This window comes from Tursiops truncatus, chromosome 15 (assembly GCF_011762595.2).
Source record: "Tursiops truncatus isolate mTurTru1 chromosome 15, mTurTru1.mat.Y, whole genome shotgun sequence".
NCBI lineage: Eukaryota > Metazoa > Chordata > Mammalia > Artiodactyla > Delphinidae > Tursiops > Tursiops truncatus.
Window position 1 is genome coordinate 23,860,087 of NC_047048.1, and position 26,872 is coordinate 23,886,958.

Sequence of the window (26,872 nt, forward strand, 5' to 3'; positions counted from 1 at the left end):
TGTAAGTATTTCAGGCTATTGGGTCAAAATTTCTCTCACATACATACTTCATGTTGCCATTGCTGTGTAGAAACATTGTAGGGCCTTACTGCCTCCCATACCTTTATTTAAAAAAAATACTTCATTGCTAAAAAATGCTAACCGTTATCAGAGCCTTCAGCGAGTCTTAGCAGTAACATCACAGATCGCTGATCACAGATCACCATCATATAATAATAATGAGAAAGTTTGAAATATTACGAGAATTACCAAAATGTGATACAGAGACATGAAGTGAGCAAATGCTCTGGAAAAATGGCTCCAATAGACTTGATCGACACAGAGTTGTCACAAACCTTCAATTTATAAAAAACGCAATATCTGTGACATGCGATGAAGCAAAGCACAAGAAAACGAGATGTGCCTGTGTGTACCTGTGTCTCACGGGGCGCTGGGAGGGTACATGAGATGCAGGCATGGAAGGGTTTAGGAGCGAAGTGTCACGAAGGCTGTAAGCGCTTTCAAACGGTTCAGCCTATGCCGACAGCTCCGTCAATATCTGTATCTATATTTAAATCTGTATTAGTTTCCTGGGGCTGCTGCAACAAATTACCACAAACAGGGTGGCTTAAAACAGCAGAAATGTATTCTCTCATGGTGCTGGAGACCAGAATTCTGACATCAGGATGTTGGCAGGACCTTGATCCGTCCGGAGGCTCTAGAGGAGGCTCCTTCCTTGCTTCTTCCAATTCTGACGTTCCTGGCTTTCCCCGGCTTGTGGCCACATCACCCTAATCTCTTTCACACTGCCTCCTCTCTTCTGTCTGTGTGTCTCTTATAAGGACAGTTGTCATTGGATTTAGGGTCCCTCTGGATAATTCAGGATGATCTCACCTCAAGATCCTTAATTCAGTCTGCAAAGAACTCTTCCAAATAAGGTAACATTCACAGGTTCCAAGGATTTGATGTGGTTATATTTTTTGGTGGGGGGCTACAACAGTATCCGTATCTACATCTATAATTGATATCATCTGTATCTGTATCTGTATCATCCATATCATCTACATCTATAGATCAATGGAAAACCAAAGACGTCGAAATGCTAACAGTTTCTGAATCTAAGTTGCAGGTAGATAGGTGCTCCTTGTACACACATAAAGTTCCTTATCCAAAAATCTTGTGCGCTTGAATTCAGATATTTCTAGAGTTTAGAAAGGCATTTAGGTGCATGCATTGTATATTAGTACATCACAGCCTATATCATCAAATATATTAATATGTTTGCAATGATACTTTTGAATAGTCACACAAAGTGGATTAAATAAAGACATAGATAATTCATACTTATCTGGGCCAGGCTTTGCTACCAAATGAGTTTTAGCACCAAATGTATGATAAACTTCTGGATTTCAGAGCTTTTTGAATTTTAAAATCATGAAGAAGAGAGGGAGGGGACTGTGCTCTTCTTTCTCCATTTTTGTATGTTTGAAAATTTTCATAATAAAATATTTTGAAAAATGAGATCGCGCATGTAAACATGCTTAGCACCGTGCTTGGCACATAGCAAGAACTCAAAAATGTATAACCGTTAAAATTAATTTCATAATTATTATTCTTGATGACAGTGTGATAAATCAGGCACTTAGGAGCTGTTGAAGGATTTTATGCAGGGGATTGATGTGGTCAGGGAAAAGAGAACCTAGAAGGATCCCTAAGGCACTGGCATAGGAGGAAATGGAATTGGGTGGGACTGGGATGGGAGGGAGACTGGTTAGGAGGCTCTTGTATGGTCCAGACAGGAGATGATGAGAACAGAGGAAGGAAGCTTGAATTAACCTGACAGAACTTGGTGAGCCTTCTGGAAAATCAGGATGGATTCTTTTTTTTTTTTTGCGGTACGCGGGCCCCTCACCGTTGTGGCCTCGCCCGCTGCGGAGCACAGGCTCCGGTCGCGCAGGCTTAGCGGCCATGGCTCACGGGCCCAGTCGCTCCGCGGCATGTGGGATCCTCCTGGACCGGGGCACGAACCCGTGTCCCCTATATCGGCAGGCGGACTCTCAACCACTGCGCCACCAGGGAAGCCCAGCACACGGTCCTTTTTAACGGGTAATATTTCGTTGTATGCATGTTTCAACACTACTCAGTTCTCTCTTAATAAGCATATAGGTGATTTCCAGTTTTTCACTTACAATCATCATTGCAGTTAGATCCTGGAATGTCCATCTTTACGCTGATTTTTGCTTTAGGATAAATTGCTCCAAGCCGAGTTGCTGTGACAAAAGATATGTACATTTTTAGGTCTTTTGATATATAGCACCAAACCACCTGTGATTAGCCCTTCCTTTAACCAACCAATTCAAACTACTTTAAGCATCTTAACCTCTTCCCGCCCTCGGGCACATAATCCAGGCAGCAAATTCACAAAAGCAGCTATTGCATCAGCTCAAAGAAAATTAGACTCCTTTCATGTGAATGTTCCTCCCTGCCAATGCACTGTTTAAATCATCACTTCCGGACAATTTGTTTTATAATCACCAGACCTAATAAAGGGAATTTCCTAGAAGTTAATCAACTGAGGAAAAACTGCAAGGGTTTGGTTTGGTTTTGGGTCGTTGTTTTGGCTAGGGACAAATGGGCTCCTTTTAAAAAGTGAAATTTCCAGAGTTTTCCCAAGCCCTAGTGAATTTCACACCCTCTGGCCCTTGTTTTACACCAACCAGAGGTCCAGCTCAGGGTTGCAATCTTCCTAACAAACTTTCACTCTCCTACCCTCTAAGCCTTTGCTCACAAGGTAATTTTCCTCACCTGGAATTTCCTTCAGGTGGGGTTGCCAGATTTAGCAAATAAAAATACAGACACCCAGTTCAATTTGAGTTTCGGATAAACAGCTAGTGTTTTTAGGGATTCTGCCAGTTGCTGAGTATGTCTATTCCAATCATGCATTCCAGAACTGGGGAAGTAACCACAGGATGGGTTCAGGGGCCAACTGGACCCACTGCGAAATGAACCTAAACTAAAACTTTTGATTGAGAGCCTGACCTCCATAAGCCACTACTCTGACTGACTGGCGCACCACAGTGATGCCTTGTTCAGAGCCAGTGTCCAGTATCCCCAAAAGGTCTGATTGTTTCCTTTTTTCTGATACAAGTCACCCTGAGAAAAGGCTGTAGGTCCCTTTTTGGAAGGCTGGGAGAAAGACTAACTGTATAAATTTTGGGCAGTGTAGCAAGGTCCTTCCTCAAGGGGACACAGCCTCCCTTTCATTCAAAGGATTCTGGGTCTATTAACTGACTCCAGTCTGGAAATTGCTTAGGGGGCTGTGACTCTCTGTTTTGGTGATTCAAGTTAGACTTCTGTTCACTCGACCTAAAACTCTTCTGCTTGTGCAGATCAAGTAAGAATTTAGTAGATTGCCCATCTGTTTATTTTCTAGTTACACTGTGATCACTAGCCGACACTATACCAACACCATCTCTGTGAGGTAGACTATTCTGATTACTGTTTTGACCCTGCTTGCTGTCCATTACTGTAACCACGCCGACCTTGCCTTTGGTGATTAAGTGCTGCCACTTGGCCCCTGACACCCAGGATCCAATTATCCCCTCTACTTAAATGTTACTGAGTTTTCTTCTGTGCATCATCCTTGAATCATTCTTCTTTTCAAATGGAAAGAAACCAACTGAAGTAACAGTAAATTTATTTTTGAACTACCATGTGGCAGTGGATTGAACAGGAAGGTAAGATGGAGAGAAACAAATAGCATGCGGAATATGGAGAGGAGGTAGACTTTTCCAGGCCTCTGGAAAAAATGCTTTTCATCTAGGGACGTTCAGTTCTGGCACTCCCCACGTGCACACCCGGGACAGACATTACTAATCAATCAACATGCTCTTTCCCACTGAACCAAAAGCTACATCAGAATCCGTCTTAAGATGATGCTCCAGGCACCCACCAACAATCGATAAGAGGTGACATAAGAGAAGAGACCTATTTATCATTCCTTTTATACCCTCTTCTTGTGCCTCAGGTAAGCAATACTACATACTGAGAAAGAAGAAAGAACTTTCTGAGATAGAGAAAAAGCAACTGGTTTTAAGTTCCTCAAAATCCACCACAAAAGACAAAGTCTTTCCCATGAGATTATCACAGGGCCGCAGGTCATTCTAAGACATGGACTCTGAGAATCCATCCAAAAACAGCGAAAGGAAAACTGCAAAACTTTAGGTCTGTCCTGGCTTGCTCTGTGTTGGCGATTAGTTTGAAATAAAAGTGTTCCAACCCTCTTCTGGTTACAAAAAATTAGCTTTGCCTCATGCTGCCAAGTAACTCTGAGGCTCACATATGTATTTTTCCAACTTTTAAGTTGAAGCAATAATAAAAAAAGAACGCCAGCTCATAGAAGAGAATAAGAACAAATAAGGTACATGGACCTAGGTCAGTGAGGGCCTGAAGATGGAATAGTAACACCAGTGACACCAATAACAACACAGTATTTTCTATTTGCCCTGCCTTGTGCTAAGGTGAACTGCATGGGTTTTCTCATTTCCTCCCTTTGAGGCGGGTACTATTATTATCTGCCTTTTACAGATGAAAAGCCTGGAAGCTCAGAGAAGTTAAGTACCTTGTTTAAGGTCAAGCAGTTTGCAAGTCGTGAGGCTGTGGGATTTGAACCCGTACATGTCTGGTTCAAGAAACTGTACTCTTGAAACTGTGCATTTCAGATCAGCAGAGTCTTTTCTCTCAGCATGGAAAGATGACCATTTCAAGTTCTAAGCATCTCTCCTACCACATCACGGAGGGCAAGGACTTATTCATCTTTGTATTTCCTATTGCATAGCATGATACCTGGCACATAATCCCATTCACGTTTGGTTGAATTAAAATTTGCTCCAGTTTGAGGTTTTCCAGTTCAGCAGTGAGCTCTGCAGAACAACCGTGGGTTCTTCTAAATCTTCTGCCGCTTGTCCCAGAGCTGGGGTGGGTTTTGTTCCAGTGGCCGTGTCACTTGTACTATTGGATGCAGGCATCCAACACATAGTTGTTCAGCACCTACTGTGTGCTAGGCAGTATGATAGCAGGACAGCAGTGAACGAGACAGATCGAGTCTCAGCCTTCAGGCTTGCCTGCCGGAGGGAGAGACAGACTTAAGCAAGTGATAATGGTAACACGGGAAAGAATTAAGAGTGGGTAGTACAGAATTGCCTCAGAGGGGCTGTTCAACCTAGACCTGGGGCCTCATGGAGAAGACTCTGGTGGCACGATGATATCTGACACGTGTAATGCTAGCCAGGCACCAGGCACGGTCTCTTATTTTAATTCTCCCATCCACTGTCAATTCATGAGGTGCACCGCTCACCACCAGTGTATAGCTGAGAAAATACAAAGCCAGAAACGTTAGGAAGTGGCAGAGCTGGATTCAAAGCCAGCCTGTGACTATAATTCAGCCCCTCTCCTGATCTACTGCTCTGCTCTTTTTTTCCAGTGAGAGCTGCAAAATGAGCTGGAGTTAGCTTGGAAAAATAGGGGGAGAGGACTGTTCAAGCAAGAGGGAGTGGCAGCTGTGACACCCAGACTGCACAGGAAGGGAGGGGAGAAAGGTGGGACGGGAGGGGGCAAGATGGGCAGGAGTCAGAGGTGAAGGCTTTGTAAAGCCCAGTTAGGGAGTCTAGCTTTTATCATGAGGGTGCCGGTGAGCCATCAGAGGGTTTTCATCAGAGAAGTGGCAGGATGGGGTTTATCCTCTAAAATGATGACTCTGGCTACTGAGGACCCTAATGAGGAGAGAGGTTAGAAAGATGCTGAGGATGGAGGTAGGGGACCATCTGGCAGGGCTGGGACTGGGGTGAGCAAGTAGGGTGCCCAGGGTACTTGCCCGCCCCAAGAGTCAGTGTCCCCTTAAATTTTGTGTCCTAGGTACCCCCCTTGTCTCACCCTAAGTCTAGGCCCTACTTCTCAGGCAGCTGCTATAAGAATCTAGGCCAAGGTTGCATAAGCCAGACCCACAAAGGACGTCAGGGAAGCTGGAAACTCACACAAATGGAAAAAATCCCTTTTCCCTCTTGGGTATTTATGTTCATTTCTGACTGTTAGCTCTTATCATTACCAGTTCGTTTTCGCTTTGACATCAGAAAGGGTGGAAAGTTTTATAGGATGGAAATCTTTTTGAGGTTCAGTTCTTTTTTTTTAGATTGACAGTGGAGTAGGGGAGGAAGGGGAGAGAGGAGAGAATGGTAGAGGTGGGAGGAAGTATGACATAGGATTAGATTTTTTAAAAAACAAGACAAAATACCTTCTGTGCAAGAGTAGAACCGAAGGATAAATAATAAAACCAAATTCCAGCAGAGTGGAAACGAAGCAAAAACGCTACCTTGAGTTATTATTTTTGAAACATGATCATTCTTCACCTACATGGGGTGACTCCTTTAAAATCACACCATTTTAGGGGGATTTGCAGTTCTTCACCTTAACAATTATTCCTCAATCCATATTCTGTCTATATCCTCAATCCAGTTTTTCTGTTTTTCTGTTCTCTTCCTCCATTACTGTTAGTTCTAAAGAGGGGAAAAGAGCAGAGGTAAGCAGAGGTTTCACCTGACAGTGTAAGTGCTTATTATGCCTTGTTTTTTGTATAATTCTTTATTTTGCTATAATTTCAAAGTTAAAGAACAATTGCAAGAATAACATGAAGATCTTTGATTATAGATTCATCTGTATCCAGATTCATCTATTGTTTATATTTCGCTTCATTTGCTTTACCATTCTCGCTCTTCATGTGTATGTATATGTGCATGTGTGTGTGTTTCTGAAGTGTTTGAGAGTGTCTTTTTACCCCTAAATACCTAAGAACGAGGTCATTCTTTACATAACCTTTGTTCAGTTATCAAGGTCAGGAACATTGATATACTACTATTGTCTATTGCACAGTTTATGTTCAAATTTCATCACATGTCAAGCTCTTCTCCACTTTGCTTCTAGTCCAGTATTTAACCTACAATCACAAATTCTATTTATATGTCTTATCTCTTTAATCTCCAATAATCTGGAACAGTTCCTTGTTCTTTCTTTGTGTTTCTTTTCTTTTCTTTTTTTTTTTTTGCGGTACGCGGGCCTCTCACTGTTGTGGCCTCTCCCGTTGCGGAGCACAGGCTCCGGACGCGCAGGCTCAGCGGCCATGGCTCACGGGCCCAGCTGCTCCGCGGCATACACACATTCTTCTAAAAATTCTTTTCCATTATGGTTTATTACAGGATATTGAATATAGTTCATTGTGCTATACGGTAGGACCTTGTTATTGATCCATTCTATATATGATAGTTTGCATCTGCTAACCCTAAACTCCCACTCCAGCCACCCCCCCGCCCCCCCCCCCCCGCAACCACAAGTCTGGTTTCTATGTCTGTGAGTCTGTTTCTATTTCACAGATAGATTCATTTGTGTCATATTTTAGATTCTACATATAAGTGATATCATATAGTATTTGTCTTTCTCTTTCTAACTTGCTTCACTTAGTATGATAATCTCTAGGTCCATCCATGTTGCTGCAGATGCCATATGCCACTCTTTTTATAGCTGAGTAGCATTCCATTGTGTATATGTACCACATCTTCTTTACCAAATGGACACTATTTACATGAGTACAGAGCTCCGTCTCTTGCTTCCTTGTTCATGCCCAGCTTCTATGGGGTGACCGTTTATCACTGTGCATGTTAAGCCCATGTCTTTTTTTCTCTTCCTGCTTTCATTCAGACTCTGTTTCAACACCTAAGGCCATAGCCTTTCATTTAAAACATGTTGTTTGGTCACATACACCTGCCTTTTCTGCGTTTCTGCTGTGGAGGCAGCACTGCATAGTGGCCAGCGAGTGGCCTGTGTGAATGCGGTCAGGTTATCATTACCTTTCTGGGCCTCAGTTTCCTCATATGCATGTTTATAAATGACCGTGCAAAAGCCGCATTTATTTGGGGGTTCCAAATATATTTTAGTGAGTAGGCAAATTCACAAATACAGAATCCATGAATAATGAGGAGTGACAGCACATCCTTAACTCAGACGAGTAAGTCAAACATTCATGGAGCATTTGCAGTGGACCATGAAAATATAAGGCTCACCTCTTGCATGAAATATTACTCTTTATTTTATCTTAGTTTTCCCAGTTTTAAATTTTTAATGTAATTAGTCAAGTAATTTCATGAATACGTGTTCAGTGCAACAACATTAAAATGACACACAGCTCCAAAGAATTAAAAAAGAATAAAATGTATTCTTCACTTTATATTTGCATTAGATTCAATTTCTTTCTCCAGAGGTGACCATTATTAATAGTTGGTGTGATACTTTTGAGATTTAAGCACACACGTGTTTAAATGTACACACATGTGTACATCACAAAAGCACACTATCTTCAAAAGTAAATGAGCCATGTAAGAAACGGGATGTTTATAGCAGCTTTATTCACAATAGCCAAAACTTGGAAGCAACCAAGATGTCTTTCAGTGGGTGAATGGATAAACAAACTGTTGTATATCCAGACAGTGGAATATTATTCAGCACTAAAAAGAAACAAAGTATCAAGCCATGAAAAGACCATGGAGAAAACTTAAATGCATATTATTAAGTGAAAGAAGCCAGTCTAAAAATGCTACATGCCGTATGATTCCAACTATATGACATCCTGGAAAAGGCAAAACTATGGAGCCAGTAAAAAGATCAGTGGCTGCCAGGGATTAGAGGGGAGGGAAGCATGAACTGGCAGAGTACAGAGGGTTTTTAGGGCAGTGACACCACTCTATATGACACCGTAATTGTGGATACATGTCATTATACATTTGTCCAAGCCCAGAGAATGTACACCAAGAGTAAACCTTACATAAACTGTGGACTCAGGTGACAATGATGTGTCAGTATAGGTTCATCGTTTGTAACACGTGTACCACTCTGATGGGGGATATTGATAGTGGGGAGGCTGTGCATGTGTCGGGGTAGGGATGTATGAGAAATCTCTATATCTTCTGCTCAATTTTGCTATGAACCTAACTCTACTCTGAAATAAAGTCTCTTTTGCAAAAGCAAATGGGATCACAGTATACATAAAACTTGCCTTTTTCCCTTAACATTTCTTGACGTTCACTCCACTTCAGAACATAAAGACCTATACTGTGCTTTATTATAGCTGCAAAGCATTTCACAGCATGGGCATATGTGATCTCCTGTTGATGGATTTTTAGGTGGTCCCTGTGTAATAGGGGACCCTATTGCTAAACCATTTAACAGTGGACAACTTTGTGTGCACACATTTGTGGCACATTTGTGAGAGGTAGAACTGGGCAGGGGTTGAAAGCTGACCCTCTACCATCCCACAGTCTGAGCTGGAGTTCTAGTTCACCTACTTGCTGGGTTATCTTGTGTCAATTAGTTACCCTCTCTACACCTCCTCTTTCTCATCTGCAAAATGGAGATATTAATAGTCCTGACAGAGTTGCAAGCGTTTGTGAGAAAATCCACCCCTTAGCACTGTGCTTATGCATAGTAGGTATTCAGTGTTGGATAATATGTATATTTTTGGGGGGTAGGGTCCAAGGGACAGGATAGCATAATGATGACAGTATAGACTCTATAAAGTGCTTAGAACAGTGGCTTGCCACACCCTAATCACTGCATAAGAATTTTCTATTATTAATGAGGGGGCTATGTTCTAGTTTGGTGAGAATAGGACTGAGTTGACGCCCTGCATTCAATTTGTGCTTTTCCTGGAATTTCTTTTCTGTTCTTTCCGGAGGGGGAGGGCCGAAAAAAGGACCATTCCAGGGCGCGGCGCTGGGCTTGCCACATTTGGGAGCGCCGCCTGAAGTTGGGCGCACAGCCTCCCGACGCCCTGCCGTTGGGCTGGTGGAGGCCGCAGCACTGCTAGGGTTGTATCAGTCCTCCTGTTTGCACTATTTCTTTTTGCGACCATGGCCCCGCCTTAAGTATTTCTAATTAAGAAACAAAACCTCAGGAGACCGAAACTTAACCAGCCGCTCTCGCTTCTATAATTACGCCTGCTGACCCCCCCCCCCCCCGCAACCGTCCAACCAATCAGACGGCGACTAGTGTCTCTGTTTAAAAGTCAACCAATCGGCGACTAGCGTCTCTGTTTAAAAGTCAACCAATCGGTGACTAGCGTCTCTGTTTAAAAGTCAACCAATCGGTGACTAGCGTCTCTGTTTAAAAGTCAACCAATCGGTGACTAGCGTCTTTGTTTAAAAGTCAACCAATCGGCGACTAGTGTCTCTGTTTAAAAGTCAACCAATCGGCGACTAGTGTCTTTGTTTAAAAGTCAACCAATCGGCGACTATATTTGTACCGGTCTATAAAAGAGCTGTACTAATCTCCGCCAGGGCCTCTTAGCGTCACGGGCAAGGAGTGCGCGGAGGTCCAGGTTCGAACCTGCAATAAATGACCCTTGCCGTTTGGCTTTGACTCTCGACTCTGGTGGTCTTGTGGAGGGGCCTCGCGACCTTGGGCATTTCATTTGGGGGCTCGTCCGGGATGCCCCCAAGCCCACCAGACATCAGGTCAACGGGTCATCGCTGACAACCGATCGGTAAGTAAGCCGGCTCAGGGTACCTTCTGTTTTGGGGACTAGGACAGTCCTGGCGGACGCGCTATAGGACACCTAGTCGGGTGTGGTTGGAGACGTCCACCACGACCCATCTGGGGCTGGCAGCCCATCTGAAGCGCGCACGCGATAACCTCCCCTTCCTCCTTTTACAGACTCCGCTATTGGGACTGCTCTTAATCACTTTTGTTTTCAGAGTAACCTTTTCTAATCAATCTCTTACAGGACCTAGACATGGGCCAAGCACAGAGTACCCCCCTCTCCCTCCTTCTCGCTAATTTCGGGGATGTAAAGTCCCGAGGACACAACTTCAGTCTGGATATCTGGAGAAGAAAACTAATTACCTTCTGCCGCTCTGAATGGCCAACTTTCGGGGTTGGCTGGCCCACCGAGGGTACCTTTTGTCTTCCTATAATCCTAAAAGTTAAATCTAGAGTTTTCTTGCCAGGAAAAGAAGGCCATCCGGACCAGATCCCCTACATCCTGGTATGGCAGGACCTGGTAGAAAACCCTCCTCCCTGGATGACCCCCTTTTTGTCATCAGGGTCATATAAGATCCTTGCGGCCCGACCAACTAAACCTCCCAAGCCTCAGACCCGAACTGCACCCATACTCTCTGACAGCCAAGACCTCCTTCTCCTAGACCCCCCCCCATATCAATCTCCCCCTGTGGCCCCACAACCAGTCCCCCTTCCTGCTCCTGGCTCTGCTCCTCTCCCCTTGGTAGAACCTCCTGCAGCCCCTCCCGGAGGGCCACCCAGGCCAGAACCGGAGGACCGAGAGGCAGAGGCACTACCGGTCCCCCTGCCCAATGAAAATAATTCCCAGGGGCCGGCTGGGCGCACTCGCGGACGCACTCAGCGCGACCCAGGGTTCCGCCATCCTGATTCTACCAGAGCCCTACCCCTGCGAGAAATAGGCCCTCCCGATGAGACAGGGAACCCCCGACTCCAGTATTGGCCATTTTCTACCAGTGACCTATATAATTGGAAAACCCAGAATGCCCGTTTTTCTGATAATCCTAAAGACTTGATAGCTCTTCTAGATAGCGTTATGTTCACTCATCAGCCCACCTGGGATGACTGCCAACAGCTCCTCCGGATCCTATTCACTACCGAAGAACGGGAGCGAATCCAGCTGGAGGCGAGAAAACTGGTTCCTGGAGATGATGGTCAACCCACCGCTAACCCTGACCTCATCAATGCAGCCTTTCCCTTAACTCGCCCCCCGCAGGATGATTGGGACTATAACACCGGAGAAGGTAGGGGACGACTGCTCATTTATCGCCAGACTCTAATGGCGGGTCTCCGGGCTGCCGCGCGCAAGCCCACTAATTTGGCCAAGGTATATTCAATCATGCAAGGTAAAACAGAAACTCCCTCCTCTTATTTAGAAAGATTAATGGAAGCCTTTAGGCAGTATACCCCTATGGATCCAGAGGCCCCCGAAAATCAGGCCGCCATTGTAATGTCCTTCGTTAACCAGGCAGCCCCTGATATTAAAAAGAAACTCCAGAAGTTAGAAGATCTGGAGGGCAAACAGATACAGGACTTACTCCGTATCGCCCAGCGCGTCTTTAATAACCGGGACGCCCCAGAGGATAAACAACTTAAAGCCACTGAGAAAATGACTAAAGTCTTGGCCGCCATTGTTCAGAAAGACCAAGAGGGCCCCCCAGCCACTCGACCTTCCAGGCGACCATTGGATAGAGATCAATGTGCCTATTGCAAGGAAAAGGGCCACTGGGCTCGGGAATGCCCCAAGAAAAGGCAGCCTCGCCCCAACCAGGGGCAATGGCAACCGAACGCCACCCCAGTCCTGTTTACACATGATACAAAGTAGGGGGGACGGGGTTCGGACCCCCTCCCCGAACCCAGGGTAACCCTACGAGTGGAGGGGAAACCAGTCCAATTCCTGGTGGATACAGGGGCACAGCATTCGGTCTTGGTTAAGCCCCACGGGAAAATTTCTAACAAATCCTCCTGGGTCCAGAGAGCTACGGGAGTTAAACGTTACCTTTGGACCACTCAGAGAACTGTGGACTTGGGCACGGGAAGGGTAACCCATACCTTTCTGGTCATTCCCGATAGCCCTTGCCCCTTACTGGGGAGAGACTTACTCACTAAAATGGGAGCACAAATTCATTTTCGGCCAGAGGGGCCAATCGTAACAGACCCTCACGACCAACCCATATCTGTGCTCACCCTGAACTTGGAAGATGAGTACCGACTTCACCAGGAACCACCCTCCCAAAATCAAGATATAGAGTTATGGCTTCAGCAGTTCCCCGAAGCATGGGCAGAAACAGGGGGGATGGGACTAGCCAAACACCGCCCAGCCCTATTCATAGAGATCAAACCGGGGGCAGATCCTGCACGTGTCCGACAGTATCCCATGCCCCTAGAGGCCAAGACTGGTATCACTCCTCATATTCGCCGGCTTCTTGACCTGGGGATACTGCGTCCCTGCCAGTCGGCCTGGAATACACCCCTGCTGCCAGTCCGCAAACCTAACAGTAAAGACTACCGCCCAGTGCAGGACCTGAGGGAAGTTAACAGACGGGTCATAGACATCCATCCTACTGTGCCCAATCCATATACTCTTTTGAGCGCCCTTTGTCCAGAAAAACAATGGTATACTGTGCTGGACCTCAAAGATGCCTTTTTTAGTTTACCCTTGGCGCCCAAAAGTCAAGAACTCTTTGCCTTCGAATGGTCAGATCCCGAGAGAGGTATAAACGGACAACTCACCTGGACCAGACTTCCCCAAGGATTCAAAAACTCGCCTACCTTGTTTGATGAGGCCCTACACGAGGATCTCAGTGAGTACCGGAGACAAAACCCCAATGTAACCCTTCTGCAGTATGTTGATGATCTCTTAATAGCTGCTGAGACCGCTGAAGCCTGCCTGCAGGGAACCAGAAACCTCCTACGGACTCTCGGCACCCTGGGATACCGAGCCTCTGCCAAGAAAGCACAGATCTGCAGGCCTGAGGTAACTTACCTGGGATACCTATTGAAAGGGGGGCAACGATGGCTCACAGATGCACGGAAGGAAACCGTCCTCCGCATCCCCAGACCCACCACGCCTCGACAGGTGAGGGAATTTTTGGGGTCGGCTGGGTTCTGCCGTTTATGGATACCCAAATTTGCTGAAATGGCCAAACCGCTATACCTAGCCACCAAAGAGCAGACGCCCTTTGAATGGACAGAAGAGGCTGAGCAGTCATTTCAGCAGATCAAAACTGCCTTGCTGTCCGCACCCGCCCTGGGTCTCCCTGATGTCTCCAAGCCCTTCCACCTCTTTGTAGATGAAAGCAAAGGCATAGCTAAGGCCGTGTTGACCCAGCCCCTCGGTCCTTGGCCCCGGCCTGTTGCTTACCTATCAAAAAAAATTGGACCCAGTGGCTGCCGGCTGGCCTCCTTGCCTCCGGATGATCGCCGCCACGGCCCTAATGGTAAAGGATGCTGACAAACTAACTATGGGGCAGGAGTTACATGTCACCACCCCCCACGCCATCGACGGGGTTCTCAAACAGCCTCCCGACCGATGGATGAGCAATGCTCGATTGGTCCACTACCAGGGTCTACTGTTAAATCCCCTCAGAATCAGCTACACTCCGCCGCGGGCATTAAACCCTGCCTCCCTATTACCTGACCCAGATTTGGACTCCCCACTCCATGACTGTGCAGAGGTACTGGCCCAGATCCATGGGGTTCGGGAAGACCTACGTGACCAGCCCCTACCGGATGCACAAGTCACATGGTTCACTGACGGCAGCAGCTTTGTCCAGCAAGGTCAGAGGTATGCGGGGGCAGCAGTAACATCAGAAACTGAGGTGATATGGGCAGAGACTCTCCCCCCAGGGACCTCAGCCCAAAAAGCTGAATTAATTGCCCTGACCCAAGCTCTCAAGATGAGCAAAGGCCAAAAAGCTACCATATACACAGACAGCCGGTATGCTTTCGCTACCGCACATATACATGGGGCAATATACCGAGAGCGGGGACTACTCACAGCAGAGGGCAAAGACATCAAGAACAAAGAGGAAATCCTGGCCTTGCTAGCGGCCATATGGGAACCCAAAAAGCTAGCCATTGTACACTGCCCGGGGCATCAAAAACCCACGAATCCAGTCACCCGAGGCAACAATTTGGCAGACCAGACGGCTCGAAAGGCGGCACACACTCCAATACCATTACTTCCCCTGCAACTGCCGGATCCAGGCCCCCGGGAACTACCGCCCCAACCCGACTACTCGGAGGATGACATCAGATGGATGAGCAAGCTTCCTCTAACCCAGGTTAGAGACGGATGGTGGCGGGACGCTAAAAACAATATCCTCCTTCCTGAGAGACTAGGAACCCTGGTCCTTGAACGGATCCACCGTAGCACCCACTTGGGCGCCCGACGGCTACAGGATCTCATCAGGCAGACTGGACTTAAAATTAAAAATGTCTCCGAGAAGACTGAACGACTGGTTGCTGACTGTGCAGTCTGCCAACTCCATAATGCCAGCACCCACCCGCCAACCACTGGCATCCGGGAGAGAGGAAACCAGCCTGGAGTCTACTGGGAAGTGGACTTCACGGAGGTAAAGCCTGGCAAATATGGGTATAAATATTTACTGGTGTTTATAGATACCTTTTCAGGTTGGACTGAGGCATTCCCAACCAAGAATGAGACTGCACGAATAGTAGCTAAGAAGCTACTAGAAGAGATCCTGCCCAGGTATGGCTTTCCAGTTATGATAGGGTCCGACAACGGGCCAGCCTTCGTTTCTAAGGTAAGTCAGGATCTGGCTTCCATACTTGGGGCTAATTGGAAATTACATTGTGCATACCGCCCCCAGAGTTCAGGACAGGTAGAAAGGATGAATAGAACTCTAAAAGAGACCTTGACTAAATTGACCATGGAGACTGGCGCTAACTGGGTAGTCCTACTCCCCTACGCTCTGTTTAGGGTGCGAAATTCCCCCTATAAGCTAGGATTTACTCCCTATGAAATAATGCATGGTAGGCCTCCTCCTATCATCCCTAATCTAAAGACTAACCTTATCCAATTGGACCCAGAAAATAATCTCCTGTCTTCCCTCCAAGCCTTACAGCGGATACACGAGACAATCTGGCCCAAACTAAAAGAGCTATATGCAACAGGACCCCCACCTACTCCACACCAGCTCCGGCCAGGTGACTGGGTCCTTGTCAAACGCCATCGACAAGAGACCCTAGAACCCAGGTGGAAAGGACCTTACCAGATCATCCTGACAACGCCGACAGCCATTAAGGTGGACAGCATAGCTGCCTGGATCCATCACACGCACGTCAAGCCGGTGGACCCATTTTCTGACCTCATCAAGTCCACTAAAGCTGACGTCACCTGGACTGTTGACCGGAGTAAGAACAATCCCCTCAAACTGACTTTGCGCCGTACCCTCCCCCATGATGACCAAGGTACTGCTGATAGCCCTAATGATAGTCCTAACCCTCAACCCTCGGGCCACGAGAGGAGGATTCGGCCCTCCCCCCAATAAGAATACTTTAATACAACTACTATATGGTGCACCGTGCGAGTGCAGGGGAGGTACTATGGAGACTCCTGTTGTTCCCCGAGGGTATACTCATATGCAGGACTGCGGGGGCATAACTGCGTATCTTGTTCAGGAATATAGGGTTACCGGGGCCTCTCAAAACTGGCAATGCTACCATAAGCCTAAGCCACTTCCCCCTCGAGCTACTTGCCCCTGTTCTACCTTCCAGGAATCAATGCATAGCATGTGCTATTCCTCTTACCAGCAATGTATAGGGGCCAATAACAAGACTTATTTCACAGCCATACTACAGAATAATAAAAGCCCCACCATTAGTGATGATAATAAATACCTTCAGGCTGGATGCACTGGCACCCCCGGGACCCCGGTATGCTGGAATACCAGGGCCCCCACACATATTGTCAGACGGTGGGGGGCCCCAGGACGCAGTGCGCCAGATAGAAACCCGAAGACAAATAGAAGAGGCCTATCGGCATCTGTACCCACAGCTCAGCTACCACCCCCTAATTCTCCCTAAGGTCGATCCCTCTGAATTGGACTCCCAGACCATGTCCATACTAGAAGCTACTTTTGCGCTTTTGAATACCACCAACCCCAACTTAGCACAGGATTGCTGGCTCTGCCTTCCTCAAGGACCGCCCCGCCCTATAGCCATCCCCACCTTCGCCAATTTAAATATCAGCGAACGATGTAACCCTACTTCACTCCCCGAGCCGTTCCCCATACAATTTTCAAAATTTTCAACCACCTTTAATACCTCATGCTTTGTCAAGAACGATTCCCTCTCTAACGCCAGTATTGACTTGGGAATCCTTTCATCCACTGGATGTAGTCAATATATCCCCGTGAACTCCTCCCTCTGTAGTCCTAATACCACTGTCTTTGTCTGTGGAAGTAACCTAGCATACACCTATTTACCCCCGAATTGGACAGGGGTCTGCACCCTGGCCACCCTTCTCCCCAATGTAGACCTGATCTCGGGAGACACCCCGTTGCCCATTCCCAGCTTTGACCTCTGGGCAGGCAGAACCAAACGAGCCATTACAGTCCTACCCCTCCTGGTAGGATTAGGAATTACAGGAGCTGTGGCCACAGGGAGTACAGGTCTTGGGGTCTCCCTTCACTCCTATAGTCAGCTGTCTAGGCAATTAATAGAAGATGTAGAAACTCTCTCTGGGACCATTCAGGACTTACAGGACCAATTAGATTCGCTGGCCGAGGTGGTCCTACAGAATAGGAGGGGCTTAGACTTACTGACAGCTGAACAGGGTGGGATATGCCTCGCCCTAAAAGAAAAATGTTGTTTCTATGCAAATAAATCAGGCATTGTAAGAAATAAGATCCACCAGCTCCAGGAAGACCTAGCTCGCCGCCGGCAAGAATTAGCGGATAATCCCCTTTGGTCAGGATTTCATGGGATGCTCCCCTTCCTCCTCCCCATCCTGGGCCCTCTACTATGCCTTCTTCTCCTCCTCACTATAGGCCCCTGTATACTCAGTAAAGTCATGAATTTTGTTCGCGAAAGAATAAATACAGTCCAGCTAATGATATTAAGAACACAATATCAGCCCTGCGAGGCCTCAGAAATTGAAGAAACGGAGCCTTGAGGACCCAAGATTGGCTCCTCTGGTTCATGAGAAAGGGGGGAATGAGGGGGCTATGTTCTAGTTTGGTGAGAATAGGACTGAGTTGACGCCCTGCATTCAATTTGTGCTTTTCCTGGAATTTCTTTTCTGTTCTTTCCGGAGGGGGAGGGCCGAAAAAAGGACCATTCCAGGGCGCGGCGCTGGGCTTGCCACATTTGGGAGCGCCGCCTGAAGTTGGGCGCACAGCCTCCCGACGCCCTGCCGTTGGGCTGGTGGAGGCCGCAGCACTGCTAGGGTTGTATCAGTCCTCCTGTTTGCACTATTTCTTTTTGCGACCATGGCCCCGCCTTAAGTATTTCTAATTAAGAAACAAAACCTCAGGAGACCGAAACTTAACCAGCCGCTCTCGCTTCTATAATTACGCCTGCTGACCCCCCCCCCCGCAACCGTCCAACCAATCAGACGGCGACTAGTGTCTCTGTTTAAAAGTCAACCAATCGGCGACTAGCGTCTCTGTTTAAAAGTCAACCAATCGGTGACTAGCGTCTCTGTTTAAAAGTCAACCAATCGGTGACTAGCGTCTCTGTTTAAAAGTCAACCAATCGGTGACTAGCGTCTTTGTTTAAAAGTCAACCAATCGGCGACTAGTGTCTCTGTTTAAAAGTCAACCAATCGGCGACTAGTGTCTTTGTTTAAAAGTCAACCAATCGGCGACTATATTTGTACCGGTCTATAAAAGAGCTGTACTAATCTCCGCCAGGGCCTCTTAGCGTCACGGGCAAGGAGTGCGCGGAGGTCCAGGTTCGAACCTGCAATAAATGACCCTTGCCGTTTGGCTTTGACTCTCGACTCTGGTGGTCTTGTGGAGGGGCCTCGCGACCTTGGGCATTTCATTACTAGTACCCTAGAGGTAGAATTGCTGGGTCAGAACATATGTGCATTGAATATGTTACTACCTACTGCCAAGTCACAAAGCCCTCATCCGACCCTCCAAAACCCTCCAGAAGAAAGGCTCTACCAACTTCCATTCCCACCAACACATGGAGGCTGCCTGTTTCCCTACACCCTTGCCAGTACTGGATACAGCCGAGCAGTTTAATTTTTGCCACCCTGATGGGCTCATTCTCCTTCACTGAAACTCTGACAACTGGATCCTGTCATCAAATGGGTGTATATGGGCCTTTGAGAAGGCTGTCGGTGAATGCAAGCAAGAGGAAGCATCCCTCTAATTTGCCACGAGCTCATCTAGGCTCTTTGGAGGACTCACAAATGGTTATCAGGGTAATTCGGAAAAAAAGTGGGGGCAGAGATCCTCAGAGAGAACCTTATTATTTCCAGGGGGCCTTTGATTTGATTGGCTGCAGGACCCTTTCTGCCAGATGTCAGCAAATCATAGACATTCATCCAGCTGAAAGCCAACCCGTTCAGCCTTTCTGGGCAACATATTCAGACAGAACCCAGCATGTTTGGCTCAGGTGGTAAAATAAATAGGGCTTAATTTATACTTTAAAGTCTTTTATCTCTCTTTAAGCCCCTGTGCCTCACTGAAATAAAATTTGATCGAGATGGAGAGAGGAGAGAACGCAGCTTTAATAATGCATGATCCGCAATCTTGGCCCGCCCTTTCTTCACCTGAACATTTTGTTGGAGGCTCGCCATTTCCCTGTGCTTTCCCTGCTTAATTCTTGAACGGCAGTCTTGTCCCTGTTCTAAACCATATTGCCTCAGCATTCAGATGGTTTCAGATGGGACTGGCAGGTTTGATATCCACTTCGCCCAATGAGAGACACTGGGGACAAACTGGGGTCCTTACCCTTCTCTCCATGAGCCACTGTCTGCCAGTCAGCCCCCATATTGATCAGATTAGCTGGTAATTAACAGCCCAGCCCAGCCAAGCAGAGGAAATGACTCATTTAGTAGAATGTCACTGCATCTAATTTACTTTGCTTATCAGAGATTTATTCTCTAAGGACTACAGGAAGCAGAGCAGGGCACCTTCAGTGGAGGGATCTGAGGGGTTTAAAAGCTTAAATGTGGTCTAACCTCTCTCTGGGGTCTGTCTGGCAGTAAGGAGGCTTCTACTGCCAACCTAGAAAAGAGACTGTGCTGATATATGTGCCTCGAGCTTGCGATAAAAAAGATTGAATAACTCTCAGCATGAAAATTGGTGCTTAGATTACAAAGTCTTTGTTCCTTGTTTGTTTAAATCCCTTCTCACGTTTTTTTAAAGCTAAACTTGTTTATCCTATTTATTTGATGGGAAAACTCCTTCCATGGCTAGTTAGCTTTGGTTGTAGTTAGTAGTAGTAGTAGTAGCTAAAACATTACCTACAATAATAATAACAAAGATATTTATTGAATCCTTCAGATATGCCAGGCATTGTATTCAACCTACCACCTTGGATGGAATACATTTCACCCTCTAAACCAGGGATTGGCAAACCTTTTCTTAAAGGGACAGAGTAAATATTTTAGCTTTGCAGACAAAGATCTCTGCGGCAACTTCTCAACTTTGCCATTGTATCAAGAAAGCAGTCATAGAACGTATGTAAATAAATGAGCACGGCTGTGTTCCAATAAAGCTTTCTTTACAAAAACGGGCATTGGGACCGATTTGAGTTGTGATCCATTAGTGATAGAATCAATTTAGTGTGCCGTAAAAATAATTTTAAAAAAATATGAAACGAACAAAAATAGAATAAAAACTATACAAATGCATCACATCTAATATGGATAAACCCCTATTTTAGAAATTTACATCTCAGATACAGGCATATATACGCACCCATGTATGCATATGTGTGTATATGTGTGTGTGTACTTATTTGCACGTGTGTTCTGGGCTTTGATGTAAAATGTATAATCTTATGGATAATGGTCATAAAATTTGAAAAATACTGTTCTTAACACCCCCCTGATGTAAGTCTCTCTATAACATGCATTTTACAGCTGAGGAAACAGAGACATGAAAAGACATTAAGTGACTTGCTCTAAGTCACACAGGCAGAGGGGCTGGGATTCAAATGACACGAAAATACATCAGTTCCTGGTGGTGGAGGGCAGAGTCTGAGGGGAAGAGCAAAATGCACAGGCTAGTCTAACAGGTATTTTATTCTAAGATGACAGCCTTTGAGATAAGCTTTTTCCCTTTTGCTTATTTTGGAAATGTTAATGAACGGTCAAATGGTTAAAATTCTTTCCAGTGGAAGGAAAATAAAAGAAAACAAAGGACGGGCATATTCCACCTATAGAATGGTTTCCTGCTGAAACAAACTGAATGTCTGTTTTCCTTCCTGGTATTTGCACTGCAATTGCTCTTTATCACAATGTATTTTTTTCCCCTAACACATTTTAGAAAGTCAGTTGGAATTGATTTGAGACTCTAAACAGTCTCCTGAATGAAAAAAGCAAAGTGTAACCTATTCAAACAGCCCCTCTTCCTTAATCTAGTAACTTGTGAGATGCAGTTTAAATGATAATGTTAACCAAAATGGGAGAAAGGCAAGGCTACAGTAAAGGGTAGTTTTTTTGGTTTTTTTTTTTAACCCCCACTAGAAAAGACAAATGGCTGAGACATTTATATCTGCAGCGCTTATTAAGTAGAAAATGCTCAACCCATTAATTTTATTGCTGTGGTGCCGAATATGGAGTGAGAATGAAGTTCAGAGGCTGTTACAAGACTCCAGTGGCTCATGCAAGATGGAGGCGAGCAGAGAGGGAAGCGCCAGCAAAATCCAAGGATTCTTCAGAAGAGTCTCCCCTAACTTTCCTCCTGGTGTTGCAGAACAAGTGTTTCTCTAAGTGCGACTCCTTGGAAAATTTTCTCTTAAATTGAGACTTAAGAGTCACTTTAAGTTTTTGTTTTTAAGGCAACCTTCCATAAGATGTTTGCTGATTAATTTAAAGACAGGTCTCCCTGGCAACCATGTTTTACTCGAGTGGATTATGCAAGCAGAAAATAGAACTTGGAGTTATTGGAAATAATGTAAGTAAATGTTAGTTTCAGTAAGAAAAACAGAAAGCGAGCGTATTAGGATTTTTTTTTAAGTATTCCTAAATTTAAAGACGTATGTAGGAAATAAGGAGGAAAATAAATTACGTGTCGTAATGTTACCTTACAAGGCTGCCGTTACTATTTTGTAATGGTCTTTTTTCCCAGAGTTTTTTCCTCTGTGCCTTGGTTAAGAAGCTTCACAATTCCCCACAGTTACCACCTTAGTAAGAAAAGCAAAAATATAAGATGGAAAATGTAGCTATCTGCACTCAATTCTACCTTGTGCCCTCGTGCTCCAGAGTCTGGAATTTGTGTTCAACAACCAGGGATGCTTAGAAGAGGGTGTCCTAACTACCTTCACCCCAAAGCCTTCTCCAGAGCATCTGGGGTACTGATATCATGCCATAAAACTCTTACACGTGCCTTGCAGGTTTTTGTATACCAAGGCTTTGTTGGCAAGAAAGCCAGAACTGAGAGAACCCCACTTAGTCTATTATTTCCAAGGCTATGCCTTCAAGTGTCAAGCTTTGCTGACAACAACTTCTAATTATCCAACAAACTCCGTATCTCCCATGGTCATGTGTGGCTCAGGGAAATTTAAAACTCCCTGTACTATGCATGACTGTTGATAGATTTATATATATATATACACACACACACACACACACACACACACACATATACACACGTATATGCACATACACACATTAATTTATATATGTATATATTATCATATATATAAACATACATACATATATGATCAAAGTTATATGTGCATATACTTTAAAGAATCGAGAGTTCTGCAAAATTTGTTACAAAAAGAGAGCAGATCACACCAGTCAGAATGGCCATTATTAAGTCTACCAATAATGAATGCGGGAGAGGGTGTGGAGAAAAGGCAACCCTCTTACATTGTTGGTGGGAATGTAAGTTGGTGCAGCCACTATGAAGAACAGTATGGAGTTCCTCAAAAAACTAAAAACAGAGTTGTCATATGATCTAGTAATCCCACTCCTGGGCATACATCCGGAGAAATCTCTAATTCGAAAAGATACGTGTACCCCAATGTTCATAGCGGCACCACTTACAATAGCCAAGACATGGAAGCAACCTAAGTTTCCATTGACAGATGAATGGATAAAGAGAATATGGTATATATACACAATGGAATATTACTCAGCCATAAAAATAGAATGAAATAATGCCATTTGCAGCAACATGGATGGACCTAGAGATTATCATGCTAACTGAAGTAAGTCAGACAGAGAAAGACAAATATAGTATGATATCACTAATTTGAGCAATCTTAAAAAATGATACAAATGAACTTATTTACAAAACAGAAATAGAGTCACAGACTTAGAAGACAAACTTATGGTTATCAGAGGGGACAGCAGGGGTGAGGGGAGATAAACTAGGAGTTTGGGATTAATATATACACACTGCTATGTATAAAATAGATAAACAACAAGTACCTACTGTATAGCACAAGGAACTGTATTCAATGTCTTGTAATAACCTAAAGGGAAAAGAATCTGATAAAGTATATATATATCTATATATCTATATATATCTATATCTGAATCACTTTGCTGTACACCTAAAGCTAACACAACATTGTAAATTAGCTATACTTCAATAAACAAAATAAAAAAATGAAAAGCAAAAAACAAATGCATTCTGCTGCTAGAAAAAAAACAGAGCAGGAACTTGCTTCCCTTCATTTCTTCCCATTTCCCTCCCTCCATAGGCCACCACTGTTGACTCATTGCTGATTCTTTTGGAACCTCCAGATACCTAAATAATACGCTTATCATGTTACATACTGATTTGTCATATTTAGGCATGTTAGCTATTTATCTCAAGCAAAATGAGAATTTACCTCTTTGGTCACCCTTCCCTGCTTTCGCCACCACTACACAAACTATGCACACTTCCTGTCTCTGAATTTCTCAATGATTTTTGATAGTTCAATATTTGGTTTTTTCCAGTGTCATGAATGATCATGCCAAATAGCTTCCACAGTTGAACCATGTAATATATATTCTATAATTTTTTTTTCCTTTACTGCACAACTTTTTGTTTTCCATGAAGTTAATACTTGCCTTCTAAAAATTTGCTCAGTTTTCCACGTTCTTGTCAATAATTTGACCTTCAGTTTTTGGCTAGTAATGACATCCATTCTCATCAGGTAAGCTAGCAATTTTACCTTCCAGGAGTTCGAAGCTCCTGGGGCCTTCAAACCCGCCCCTCTGCTCCTGATCGCAGGGAAACCAGCTCTCATTCTGGATCTCCTCACACCCCATGGCCATCCCCTTTGTCCTTGGTAGTAGATACTCGATTTCTCATAGCGCATGTATTCAACACTCCTGATTTAGCCTTTCAGTTTACTTAAGCACTTTTTTCACTAGGTTTCTGAGAAAGGAATTATCATTACTACTTTTGGAGATGTTATATATAAATGCTGGATATAGAATCCCAGATTGGAAATCATTTTCCTCAGAATTTTAAAGACATTACTGTCTTCTAGATTTTAGAGTTGCTACTGAAAAGCCACTCTGTTCTGACTCTTTGCATAGGACCCACATTTTCTCTTGGCAACCTTGGGAAACTTCTTTGAACCAGCCTTTTCAAATGCCATGACCATGTGCCTTGGTCATTACTCTGGCCCACTGGGGCTGGAAACACATGCTGCTTGGTTCTGGAGAATTTTCTTGAATTATTTAAGTGAGTGATTTTTCCCCTCCATTTTTTTCTGTTCTTTTCTTTCTTTCTAAAACTCTTGTTATCCAGATGTAGATTCTCTATTCAAAAAATCTTTCTTCTCTCCTATTTTGCATGCCTTTGTCTTTTTACTCTGTTCTGGACATTTTTGTCAATCTAATCTTCCAACCCTTTCATACTTTTCAAAGTATTTCTTTGTGCTATCACATCTTTCACTTCTGAGGGCTCTTTCTTGCTCTCCGAATGCTCATGTTTTAATAGCAGGTAGAACAGTCAGTGCAGTGCCCTAAACACGTTAGGGTAACAGCAAAGAGGATGACATGCCTGGTGAGTGTCAAAGCCAAAAAGTTCAGAAAAGTCATGGAGATGAAAGCAGCTCTTTTGCCCCTTTCCCGTTTGCCCATGTCTATTCCCCTCTAACCTTGAAAGAACCTAACCGTAGGAATGAGATTACTAGGCAGTTTAAACTACCTCCTGACTTACGCTCTTCTGAATGCACACCGTGCCTTGCCTAACCTGTTGATTCTACGCTAGATTAAAAGAAGTAAGAATGAAGAATTAAGTAAAGAAAGACTAGCTCTCTACCCGCAACAGCCCCCTTAGAAATCCTGCAGGCAGATCCTGCAGGCAACATAACATTTGAAGAGAGAGTCAGCCAGCCTGCACGCAACAGAGAAGGATGCAGAACCCAATCTCCTGCCCCATGATTCACTGAGATTCCCCCCCCCAACACACACACACTGCCTTTTCCCTTTAAAATCTGTCATGGCTGAGCAGAAACTTTGGAGTTGGTCTCCGGACACAAGTCCACCTTTTCCCCAGACTGCCGGCTTTTCTGATTACAGCGACTTTCCTTCCTACTGATGCTTGCCCCTTGAATTATTGGCTTTTGAAGGGTGGGCAGCTGAGCCTGAGTTCAGTAACAGAGAGGAGGGGACACATCATGTAGGGGCTCGTGGAGCCCTGGCTGGAAGTCATGAAAGCTGGTGTCTAAGCCTAGTTTTGTCCCTTACTTAGAAAACTCGCTAGCTTTTCTGAGCCTTCATTTCACCATCTGTGAAAGGAGATGTTTGAATCTCTGAGGAGCCTCACAACTAATATTCTCATGGATCTTTAACTGCATCAATATTCTTTCCCCAAGGGAGAAAAATCATAATACTTACATTTGTGTGTATACACTTTATGCTTTCCTAAATGGCCACGTATATCTGACCCCTACCTCACCCAGGAATAGAACTTTGACCTCTGAGGCAACTATGGATTTGTGTTTAAGTGACTTGTCCAAGGTCACACAGGAATTAATGGCAGGGTCAAATTAGAAAGAGGGTCGTTTGTCTCCCAAACTGAACTTGGATGCAGAAGCCATGAGTAAGTCAATGCTCTCAGCCATGACCAAGTAGGTGCTAATTCATCAGAAGGAAAACGCTGAGCCCGCCTTCTGAGTCTTTCCAAGTAAGCCTGCTGCACCACCAGCTGAAGGAAAAGGCAGCGCTAGGAGTTACGCGCCGGAAGTACATCATTCCTCAGTCAGGGGCTGACGTTATGTAAGTGTCACACAGGCACAGCATGGATCCCACGAAGAAGGAGCCTTCTCAGCCAGCATGGGTTTTACAGCCACATGAACCTGGAGGGCTGGACATTTGGCACTTCAGCTTTCTCTGCTGTTTAAGAGGGATTTGTCAGACCAGGGACTAGCCTCTGCTGAATCCTCTCTCCTTTAAAGGACGGTCCTCTCTACATTTATCCAATTGATAACGAGAGCAAAGAGGGCCAGATTGATGGCCCCCAAGTCCACTGGAGAGAGATCAGAAAGTGCCAGGAAAACTGTAACTTGCATAATTAGAAAATACTGTTTTAAGGGAACAAGGATCAGGGCTTTCCATTTCAGAGTTGAAAATGCCCCCTGATTAATTTCCTCCAGCTTATTCCTTAATGATATGAAAAGTAATCAAAAGAAGTAATCAAGACAGTCAAAGTGTCCAGAGTAACTTTAAGGTAATAATGACAGTAACACCCAATAACAGCAATAACCAGAATTATATTTTACTTTTGCATTTTTAAGCTATGTGGCAGACACTGAGTTAAGTATGTCAAAGCCTTATCTTATTTCATATGCGCAAAGCATCATGGGGTGGGGACCATTATTCTCGCCGTTTTACAGGCAATTTCAGGTGAGTTGCTTGGAGCTTAGCTAGATGTCCAGAGTCACACAGCACGTAAGGGCAGAGTTGGAATTTTTTTTTTTTTTTTTTTGCGGTACGCGCGGGCCTGTCACTGCTGCGGCCTCTCCCGTTGCGGAGCACAGGCTCCGGACGCGCAGGCTCAGCGGCCATGGCTCACGGGCCCAGCCGCTCCGCGGCATGTGGGATCTTCCCGGACCGGGGCATGAGCCCGTGTCCCCTGCATCGGCAGGCAGACTCTTAACCACTGCGCCACCAGGG

General features: G+C 45.1%; 1 long non-coding RNA gene across 2 annotated transcripts in view; it reads left to right on the plus strand.

Annotated features, from left to right (window-relative positions):
* Positions 1–26,872, plus strand: part of LOC141276480 (uncharacterized) — a 358,207-nt gene that overhangs the window by 220,205 nt on the left and 111,130 nt on the right. The gene's annotated exons all lie outside the window — the stretch shown is intronic.